Source organism: Centruroides sculpturatus, unplaced genomic scaffold (genome assembly GCF_000671375.1).
Source record: "Centruroides sculpturatus isolate CEXI.00-Female unplaced genomic scaffold, Cexi_2.0 scaffold527, whole genome shotgun sequence".
In the NCBI taxonomy this organism is placed as follows: Eukaryota; Metazoa; Arthropoda; class Arachnida; order Scorpiones; family Buthidae; genus Centruroides; species Centruroides sculpturatus.
In genome coordinates this window covers 133781-143692 of record NW_019384763.1, presented here as the reverse complement: position 1 = coordinate 143692, position 9912 = coordinate 133781, and the positions used below count along the sequence as shown (strand labels likewise).

At 29.4% G+C, this 9912-nt stretch overlaps 1 protein-coding gene across 3 annotated transcripts in view; it reads right to left on the bottom strand.

The window, feature by feature from the left end:
- LOC111628846 (arginine-glutamic acid dipeptide repeats protein-like) overlaps positions 1-8623 on the bottom strand; it is a 43043-nt gene extending 34420 nt beyond the window's left edge. For 2 of the 3 annotated variants that reach the window (XM_023372691.1, XM_023372694.1), the window contains exon 1: positions 8305-8455. The gene's annotated coding sequence lies outside the window, so the exon portion shown is untranslated. Of the gene's footprint in view, positions 1-8304; positions 8456-8535 lie in introns of those variants that run through there. The other variant, XM_023372693.1, reaches the window with a different exon arrangement.
- Positions 8624-9912: the final 1289 nt, after the last annotated feature.

Genomic DNA, 9912 nt, shown 5'->3' with positions numbered 1-9912 from the left:
AAGAATCAAACACACACACACACAAAAAAAAAATAATCATCTCAAAGAATTTCATAAAAAATAGTTTTACCTCAGACCTAGAGTTAGGAATTGAAAAATATCAATTTCTTAAAACTATTCTTTTAATATGTAATATTGAGAAAAGTTAAAACTCAATCATTTTATTCCATAAAAAAGCTTATAAACTTTTTTTTTTTTAAATTTAAGTTACTCTGGGTTTCTGGCATGCTGGTTAAACTGAGACTAAACTCTAAAATTAGTTAGATCTAACCAAAATTAGTTGTTAATTAAACGTTAAAGAAAACATTCCTCTGAGTACAATAAAATAACAACATTGTAATTTGACTGACTTAAAAAATGAGGAAGAAAGTTTATGTTTACAAGACAACAAAACAATTAACAATTTATTGGTATTAGTAGTTAGTCTAGTCAGTGTGGGCTACACTAACCATCTATCATGGCCTAAAAATAACAACTTCCTCTCAAATTTCACACAAAGCCCATGTTAAGGGTATGAGTTGAGATAATTTAGAGTGTTTCTTAAACTTAATATATTTATTTTTTCATTTTTGAATCAAATAACAATAAAATACACATAAAAAAGGCACTTTCAGAATTCCAAGAGTATTTTACATCATTACAAAGAAGACAAAATGAAATTAAACATATAATTGTAGTTTTTGATGTAAAGCTGACTCAATCCAATAAATTAAAAATATGATTAAAAATTGCAGCCTGGCATTGTGACAATGTCACAATAAATAATTCATGATTTAAATTTGTCTATTCCTTGACATATTTCAGCCGTATTACCTGAAAAAAGCAGGTCTTACCCCTTATCAATAAACAAAAATGATCTTTTGTTAGTGTTCAAATTATTTTGTGCAATCACTGTACTTGATAATAATTTGATCCTGGGTTCCCAGAGCAGCAAGCTTATGCCTTAACTGCAAGCTTTTAATTTCACCTTCAAATGGAAAACTGTTATTAAAATATATTATTTCAAATTCAAAAATATTTGACAACAACTATTACAATCATCAAATCACTCCATATGTCAATCTATTTTTGATTTAAGATGATAATATTAATTTTAAAAATAATTTTCTAGTAATAAAAGACTTTAAGTGATAAAATATAATGCTAAGGAATGTACTCTATGTATAGTTCATGCTTTTGAGAAACAAGAGTTTATGCTTTCTGTTGAGCCTCAACTATCTCTATATAGAATTCTTTGTAATGTTAGGGATAGTCTTGCCTTTTTGGAGAATTCAGGCATCTACATGATCTTTTTACAATAAATGTATATAGGATCAAAAACCTTTTATATAGGAGCTACTATCAGGAGATTAGCATACCATTTTCAAGAATGTCAGGACAACATTAATATTGGAATTTAAAGTTTACATAAGAATACATTTTTTTTGTAAGTAAAATTTTATAATTCAGAAATACTTTTGTAAAAATTTTATTAATGGAACATTTCTATGTAATGTAAAAAGTTCTATGTGAAGAAATTGTATGATAAGAATTAACAGGATATTAGCAGATTGAATAAAGAATTTTAAATTTTAAATTTTATTGAGGGGAATTTAGTTTTGTTTTGTCAGTGTTATAATAAAAAATCCAGCAACAAATTGCGTAACATTCCTGGCAACATTTGGTAGTGTCATCTGTTATCATATTTTATTAAAAAAACTTTATATTTTTAACTATTATAAAAAGGCAAAAATCTTAATTTTATGAATAGGGATGAGTTTTATAAAAAATTGTAAATGCTCATAATGAGTAAAATCGTCATTAAGTCTGATTCTAGTGTAAATACATACAACTCCCTTCACCTTCCCACCTCCTCGACCTTTAATCACCAAAATTTAATAGCATCAATACCCCAAATAAACCTCCCTGCAAAATTTTGGAAATTTTCAACAAAAAGCAGAAGTGTTATTAAGATCCAAACAAAGTGAACAAAATTGTGCCCCCCCACAAACACATACTAACATCCATACATACATCAAACGCCCTGATTTTTTTTGCATTTCTCATGCCCTGAATGCAAAAATGTTAAAATCTTGGGGGTCATTTTTTTGGCCAATTGTCATACTTTTCCTCTGTTATATATAACAGCTGGGGAAGTAAAAAATTGGATCCTGTTTAGTTTAAGAAAAATATGCTTAATGTTAAATCATCAAATAAAGCCCAACTGAAGAGAGCCAAATAATTCCAAAATGCATTTTGAACTTGTATTAATGGTGATTATATTAATGTAATTTAAAAGACTATATTATCTATATCTATATAAATAAAAATGTAAATGTTCATTTGTTCAAAATCTAAATCTCCGAAAGTTCTTCATTGATTGCTTTGAAATTTTGACACAACATTGCATTCGAATATGTGCATGTTTTTATACTGAAATTCCCCCGAGGGGGAGGGGGGATAAAATTAAGGCTTAACCTAAAGTACTATTGTACTATCTTAGATTCTACTGTACTATTTTAGATGCAATTTTTTGTTTCTGGTGATGATAACTTAATTTCCAAACATACAATATTTACGTTTTACGATTTTTTAACCAAATGTTCAAATCGTTTTAAATTTGAATTTGTTATTTCATATTGGTTCGATTATAGAACAATTGTAAACAATCCAGAAAATTGATCAGATTGAAAATGTTCCTTTGAAGCAGTAAAATGATTCTCAGCAATAAGGGATATGTGTTATATAACATTATAAATTAAATAATTACTATGGTTGTTGAAATACTGAATATAAATGGTGTTATGACGCCCCACACCATCGTTCCAATTATACACGATGGAGCTTGCCTCTTTAGAGCAATATCCATTGTTTTATATGACACTCAAGTGATGGCAAAAGAAGTATGTTCAGAAATAGTGGCTTACATGAGTCACTGGGATGATTTTTTGAGGGAGGATTATTTCTATCAAATTGCAAAATCTGTATGGGCCACAGGTAACAGCTAGTTGGTTAATAAAATCTTCATAGCTAATTGTGTCAAAGTGATAAGCTCTACAGAAGATTTGTGTGTGATAACACAAAAATTATATTATTATTTTTTAATAAATAGCTGAGCAAAAAGAATCAATAATTTGGTGTGTCTGGCCAAAATATAAGAAATGTATTTGAGTGTTTTTAAATAGAAAAAATGCAAAGGAAACTTCAGAACAGAATATTTTGTAAAAGATTGCTTGTGGACATTTGGTCTTTTTAGTTTTTTGCTCATAATGGAATGGCCTACAATCTTAACAAGCCAACAATGATTCCTGGGTACAAATGCAGCTTTGAACGAGATGGTTGGAAACTTATCAGAGCTGTAGACACGCTTATAGGAACAAAAAAGTCAAAGAAACCAACAGTCTTCATGTGACCCTTCATAAGATATACTCCCCAAAATCAGTCTTCTTGTTAAACATGCAAAAAACTTAATGGGGAATGCAGTGTGACTCCAAATGCATCAGGAAATAGTTGATACAATGACCTTTCTCATGTTTTATGAGTTTTTAGCTGTCTCTAGTAAAGTGGAAAACCAGGGGCGGACTAGCCCTAAAATTTTCGTGTGGAAAATTTATTACCAGCCCAGCCCACAAATAAAAAAAAAATGTATTTTTTTCTATTTATATTTAAATATATTCAAAATACAACATTGACAAAAATTACAATAAGCACAAGTCTATATTCTACAATATTAATTTTTTATTTAGAAGTTTGCTTTGTTGAGCAATAATATTAATGACATCATCAGAATGTATTTCGTTTAAAAAATCCTTCTCCACTGACATTAACACGAAGGCTTCTAGATTTTCTTGCGAGATACTTATAAGTATCTTAGCCTGCTTTTAATTAATTTTAACATAGAAAAGCTTTGTTCACCGGACACTTGTGTTACAGACATAGATAGCAGATATTTGTATGCTTGACCAAGTATAGAATAAGCGCCACTTAACATGTTATATCTGAATAATATATTATAACAACAAATAGAGCAATTTTTGCAAGCAATGCAGTAAGAGGATAAAATCGCATCTTTATTAGTTTCTACTTGATCATCAGTAGAATGTTCATTTTCGTTTAATTTTATAAAAGTTTCATTGACATTTTCCTTTAAAATATTCCATGACGATTTAAAATGTTGCAATTCTGAAATAATATTGTGTTGAGTAGCTACTGGATTAAACTGTATTAAAATACTGCTTAATTTTTGAAATGCGTTTTCAGGAATATTTAGTGACGGTCCCGTAAATTTTGGTCTAATGTGCTTTGAACTCGCTGTAAGATGACAGTCGAACTCTCCCCGGTTGCTCTCTCTCCCACTTTCCCTGATCTAGATCGAAGACGTGTGAATTTGGTCCGGGAATGCGACAATTAAATCGTCTTACACTCGTTCTTGTTTACGAAATAAATCACCGATTTATTAGCTTTAGCTCGACAACCAGTTTCCTGTTGGAGAGGGGGTGAGGTCCCGGCCTCACACTACAAAATATATTATTTTTAATTAAATCGTTTGGAATATAGAGAAATTATTATTGAATAACATTTTTTACTTACCTAAAATAAAGAAAATAATATAAGTGGCCATTAAATTTGTCATGACTACAATCATCGCTTTGCTGGCTAGGTACAAAACTAATAACTCGCATTTCTATAGTTTAGCATTAAGATTCATAGGAGTTGTATATAGTTTCTAGCAATGTAAACAAATGACCAATTTTCTCTGTTTAGAAGGTAGTTTTGATTAGTTTTCTCCTAGAATGCTTTCTGTTTGGGCTAATGTAGTGGTGTTTGACTCAGATCGGCCGAACTAATTTAACTTCGGATACGGGTAGGGCCGGGTAAAATGATAAAGGCCTACACATATACCTATATTATACACCTTACTTAACAAAAAAATATATGAATTTTTTAAAATTAAACGGTACATTATGTACATATTTAGAAAAATGGCCTAAATTGTATACGGCCCATGTGGAATTTTCCACATTTTCCACATGGCCAGTCCGCCATTGTGGAAAACAGTTGATTTTTAGTATTGTTTTGAAAAATAGTTCTGGGTTTTTCATTTTTAAATTTTACCTAATTTTTCAGGATCTTCAAAACTCCAGATGGACTGATTTCAGACTGCTATATCTCGCAGAGTCACATGTGGTTCCTTTGACTTTTTTATCCTATGAATAAGGTCTCAACTGCCTCATTCATAGCTGCATTTTTACAGGTTCCTGATAGAGATACAATTTCATCCTTAAGTATTTAAATATGATTTCCTTTTTTTTCTTAGATATAATTATTTTTAAAATTCTGTATTCTTAACAAAATACATGCATTCCAAAATGACAAAGCAATTTAGATTAAAAAGAAAAAAAAACTTGAAATTTTTCTCAGAATACTGAAAATTTTCCACGTAAAACTGTCGAAAAGATACGATACTAAATTTTGGATAATTTAATTTTAAATTTTACACTAGATTCATTATAAACTTAATAATAAGGTGACCAACTTTTTTACAATGAAAAGGAGGACACAAATAAATCGAAGGAAAAAATTTCATAAATAAAAGAAATATTTTATTCATTGCAATAATAATACACTATAATAATCTCTACTGCACACGTCACGTTTTGTAAGAAGTAAACAAAGCAACTGGCACGCAGGGTTGTTCCAAGCCTTTTTATAAAAGGTACTAAAAAGAGAAATAGATAACAAAAAATGGTACTAAGTTTTCTCTAAAATATCTATTAGTAATGTGCAATAGTATTTTTAAAAAAATCAATATTAATATCGATAATATGACATAAGTATAATATGTGCAGAATCAATACATTAAGTCAAAATGATCTATTGACTCATGCAGGCATTACTTTGACCATAAACTGCTAAATTTATGTATATATTATATATTATTTAAATATANATGCTTTAATTTTTTAAAAACAACAATTCATCAATTACAAATTCGGCTACCAAATTCAATACAGTGGTCAAATCTAGTGGAAAGTGTGCGACCTGCAAAACTTTTACAGATTTACGAAATTGAATCAATCATAAAAAACATTTCCAAAATACCGAAATCCATATGCGATTTTAACAGCGTGGAATTAGAGAAGATGATACGCTGTGTCCAAAACATTCCAGGAATTACTCCAGACACAACGGGAGAACATTTTTGGAAAACAGTTATTGAATATAAGGATACTGCAGGTAATAATCCTGCAACACGACTTGCTGAAGCAGCGTTGAATATACTTACACTACCGATATCAAATGCTTCAGTAGAAAGAGCTTTTTCTGCTGTTAATTATTTAAAAAGTGACACAAGGAACAGAATGGGGTTGCAACTTTTACGTGCACTCCTTCACATTCGATTTTATTTACTTTCCAGAGACATACGTGTGAGTGAATGCAAATTACCTGAAGAATTACTTAAAAGTATTAATAGTTCTATGTATGATTAAGGCATATTATAAATTATAACAACAATTATGTAGGTTATAAAAATATAATCTGTATATTTATTGTGTTGCATTTATTCCATTAGTTTTTAAGCCTGAATAAATAGAATACTTACAAACCGATGTTAATGTTTTAAATTTTAAATACTGCACCTATTGAATCTAATGCTTTATACATGTTGACTGTGGCATTTAGCTCGAGAGCAGGGTTGTTCCAAGCCTTTCTAAAAGGGTACTAAAAAGAGTATTAGATAACAAAAAATGGTATTAAGTTTTCTTTAAAAAATCGACTAGTGACGTGAGATAGTATTTTTTTAAATCGATATTAATATCGATAATACGACATACGTACAGTACTTTCAGAATCAATACATTATGTCAAAATGATCTATTCACTAATGCAGGCATTACTTTGACCGTAAACTGCTGAATGTATGTATATATTATATATTATTTAAATATATATTTATAAATAATAAATTTATAATTTTTGAAATTTCTATTTATTAAAATGTTACACGTAACACGTAATATACAAAATTCATATATTACTATGTAGAGACTGGAGGTGGAGACTACACTCCACAGTGGAGTGCGATCCAAAACATTACACTAATATCGACGTTCAGTGTTCACCGACCGCATCGGTGTTCGTACGCCTCTAGTGATCACTTTGAGCACTGCCAATTGTTTAGCATTGGAACTGTTAGAGGTTAGATCCTAAAATATCTATTTACTGCCAAAGTAAAGTAAAAAAAATATACAATAAAAATGAACTTTTTGAAAGGTACAAAATGGAAAGGAAAGGTATTAGGATTTCACAAATGGTACTAGGAAAACGGCATTGGGTATCTCAGTAGCGGAACAAGTAAAAAGTTAGTATAAAAGTACTAGGTGGAACAACACCGCCGGCGCGCCATCTCGAGGTCTCGCCATCGCATCCGACCGCACCGAGCCCGGACGAATAGTCACGTCAAACACAAACGCATCACGTCCCATCACGCGCGACAGACGGGCTCGGCATCGTCCGAATACCGAGATTTACAGATCGGTCTTTAAATATCGAAAAGGAGGACACTTTTCGAGGGAGACCAGAATTTACAAAAGGAGGACGATCGGTCACCTTATTAATAATCAGTTATAACAAGAGACGTGGAAAGAGAGAGAAATAGGGATTTTTATCAGGTTTGGAAAAAACTTAGGAATCCATAGTGATTACAACTATAAATTAATTATAGTTTTATCATCAAAAAATAAAACTATTAATAAAGAAACATTCAACATATTTCATAAATAAATAAATAGCAAAAGGTCCCATACAAGCTCTCAATGGCCCCGATCATACATAACACACGATAATTAATACTTTAAGTATAAGAAATGCAAACAGAATATTAACAAATATATACATTAGGTAGCAATTCGCTTGTAAATTATTAAATGGCATTTGATAATCCATAGAAAATAACCAATAATCTTCATTAATAAACATTTAACCATTGACACACTTTAACTCAGAAATGTAAATTTAAGAAAAATTCTGATTTATTTTTCTACGAGAAAATCATTGGTTTGACAGCAAAAATTAAAAGATAAAGACGAACTGCGTTTTCTCCAATAACTATTCTACTATAAGAAAAATCGATGCTATTACGAAATAACTAAAAATTTCATTGGCTGCCGTAGCGATTCTGTCAATATTCAGACCAATCGTATTTGCGTTTATAAACAAAGTTGTGATTAAATTGCGTTTAACGTTCTAACTTAATTACGCATTTACCGTCATTTTATTTTTAAATTTCTAACGGCGTATTTGAATGAGATACTTTAAATTTACCTAATAACTTGAAAAAATCCAATATTGAGTATAAACTTGTCGAAATGGAAAAGATTCGTTAATAAATAAGAATTCGTCCTAAACAGTCGGCCATCTTACTTATTAAAATCTCGCAGCAAAATCCAGAAATTAATAATTTTGTCATGGCATAAAACGTTGTTAATATTAATTCTACAATCGATTAAAATAACTTGATATAAAAAAAAGAACAGATTCCAATCAAATACTAACGTGTATGTTTATCTACGAGAGACCACATTTTATCGAATACAATTCCGCCATTTGCCGTCGCTGCGATGTTTACTTTTTTAATTTCTCACACAAACGTAATCAAACGTGTAATTTTGTAACGCGAAAATATCATTTATTTGCTATAATTTACTGGCTTTTAGAGATTATAAACAATATTTACTTAAAAAAAACGCTTAATCTGAAAATTTATATTTTAGTAAGCTTATCAGTTAGACGAGATAACTGTATCGCTCTATATATTTTTTAACGACTTTTTTCGGTTATTGATGACATCCTTATTTTAGATAAACTCTTTTTTTATTCAGAAATACCTCCGAGTGATGTTTTAATATATAATAATTGATAACAAAGATGTTTTTAAACAGTAATGAAGTAGCAAAAAAAATACATTTTAAGTAACTTTTCGTGTATAGAATCATATCTTATTTGTATATTTACGGACTATCAACTAACCTTTTTTAAAGGACAAATTTTTCTGTTAAGTGATTAATTATTCAGAAACTATATAAAGATTAAAATTATTCTTAGAAAAATTAACAAGTTTTTATCGAAACAATTTACAGTTTGATCATTGTTTAAACAACCGCATTCTTTTTGTAATGTAAAAATTCCTTATTTTATTCTTTGCTTCTGAAAAGCTTCGAGTTGAAAGACAAACATTAAACCGAAAGGTTTTGTGCAAACAATTCTGTTCAAAAGGCGAAAACATAAAACCTTTAGAATGTTCTCGTATAATTAGACTTTTTGGGTCAGGAACGCGTAAAAAAGGGGAAAAAAGAAAAACTATTTTATTCAAGAATTAATTTGCTTTCCGGATGATCAGTAGAATTATTTAAATTGCGAACTCTGCGTTACTCGTACAAGAGAATAGACCATAGAATAAAAACTATTGCAACAGATTAAATTTAAGTTTGTATGACAAATTATTAAAGCAAAAAGAAAAAAAAATCGTGAAAAAAGAGAACATTTTTAACGTATTTTCTTCTTCTTCTTTTTTTTTAAATATATGTTTTTCGAAATATTTTTAAAAATATATTTTAAATTTAACCAGATTAAATATTTGATATATTATCGGATTTTTAAAATTTAATTTATCATAAAATTAAATGAGGGAATCCTTTAGATATGTTCCCTCCTGTATTTGTAATTTTACTGAGAACTATTAAAAACTAAATCCGCTACGATTCGCATAGAATATATTTGAAGACGGAAAGAATAAAATAAAATAAAATAAAAGTTTGCTTACAGGTTTCAATCTCATATAGAGTGAAAATTGTGACCAAATCTTCGATCCTTTACACTAGAATATTTGATTTTTTGGTGCATGAAAATTTAAAAAAGAAATAAAAAAAAACC